General features: G+C 38.6%; 1 non-coding gene across 1 annotated transcript; it reads right to left on the reverse strand.

Annotated features, from left to right (window-relative positions):
• TRNAL-CAA lies at positions 1 to 84 on the reverse strand. Its single transcript has one exon. It is a non-coding gene; the product is annotated as a tRNA-Leu (tRNA).
• Between the last annotated feature and the right edge of the window lie 1,620 nt (positions 85 to 1,704).

Consider the following 1,704-nt stretch of genomic DNA (forward strand, 5'->3'; position numbering starts at 1 on the left):
TGTCAGAAGTGGGATTTGAACCCACGCCCTCTCACGAGGACCAGAACTTGAGTCTGGCGCCTTAGACCACTCGGCCACCCTGACCATTTTGCTCAGCTATGCCTGCTTATCACTTAGTTTAACATCGTCGAAAGTTACCGTTGTTAATCCTCAAAACCGATGAGATTTTGCCTTTCCAGTTTCCAACCACCAGCTGAGGTGGTACCTTCTTTGGGTTTGTCTATGGTACCCATAATGTTAGGGGTGAGCATCAGTCCCGATTCTCGATTTCGAATCTTTGAAATAAGCAATGGCCTGTCCGGTTTTTGATTCCGTATGTTGAACCGAATCAAAGGATCAAACTAATGGAACCGGCGATATAAATACTTTCATTGTTCTTTTCCAAGTCCTTCTTTTTTTTGCATAATCGTCGTCAGAGAACTAGATGAGGAGCTTGGTTCCAATCTGGATTTCCCCAAGCTGTGAGCTCATCCCTTGAGCCTATGTGTTCATTGATCATGTATGGAGCCATAATCAGACATACAGGTCAGTTACCCCCAGTTTTAGATTTTGTGAATTTTGAGACCTTGGATTGGAGCTGAAATTCCCCATGGCCGACAGTAATATTGAAAATGGTTGATTGGCCTCACTTGTTGTGTAGATCTATCACCGATATGAAAGATCTTTGCGTTTCCAAGGCCAAAGTGATTGAGAAGCTTGGTGCATGGAACACCTAACCGGTTCCAAGTTCGGCAGGGTCGGTTCCCGATTCCACAAGTTGGGAAGTCACTCTCACTAACCGATCATCCCTGCATGAGCCCAAAACTTTGGTGGGTATGTATGGATTCAAGCCCAAATCATTTTGAGGTATATATAATTGCATATTTACATTCCTAGTGAAATTTGGAAAAGTGAAGGGTATGGATTCAAGCCCAAAACTTAGGTGGCCCAAGATAAATAGATTGAGGCTTTAGCTTTCCAAGGCAGAAGTAGATTTACCAATTTTAGCTAGAAAAATTAATTGATATAAGCTGTACAGACTGAAAAATTTATTGTATTTTGATTCTTATATTAGTTTCGTATTCTTCTATACATATCAGGATTCAATTCCCTTGAAAAAGATTAGTCGAGTTACTCGATAATTATCAAGAGAAAATTGGAAGGTAGTGACGGACTTCAATTAATTTTCCTTTTCAATAATATATCTAGAAACATAAAACTTTCTTAATTTGCTAACGACTGATTCTAACCAGAAAACATACGCATGCCCAAAATAAAAATTACGACAAAGTTTCATAAGAGAAATAGTTGTTATTTCACTAAGTGAACGAAATACCTTGTACAAATATGGATGGATCGATGAGTGAAATGACAAATGCCGTTAATGGTCCTTTGTTGATTCTGGACAAAAATATAAATGACAAGAACTTTGAAGATACTAAGACCGAAGGCAATCGCGACGAGCCATATAAACCATAGGAAAGCTATGATTAAAAAGGATAAATTTGCTAGAATCTTGAGTTCTTCCGTTGAATAGAGATCCTCTTACAATAAGGACATTTGGGTATTCACCCTTTGGTTACATAATGATTATATACAATGGTTACTGAATTTGAATGGAGAGATAACTTCCTAATCCTTAGTGGATATAAGATGTTATAAGATCTCCTATTATCTCACAACACTTATCCTGAAGGAAGCACATCTCACAACATACGCAGCGGA

This window comes from Rhodamnia argentea, chromosome 2, assembly GCF_020921035.1.
Source record: "Rhodamnia argentea isolate NSW1041297 chromosome 2, ASM2092103v1, whole genome shotgun sequence".
Lineage (NCBI taxonomy): Eukaryota > Viridiplantae > Streptophyta > Magnoliopsida > Myrtales > Myrtaceae > Rhodamnia > Rhodamnia argentea.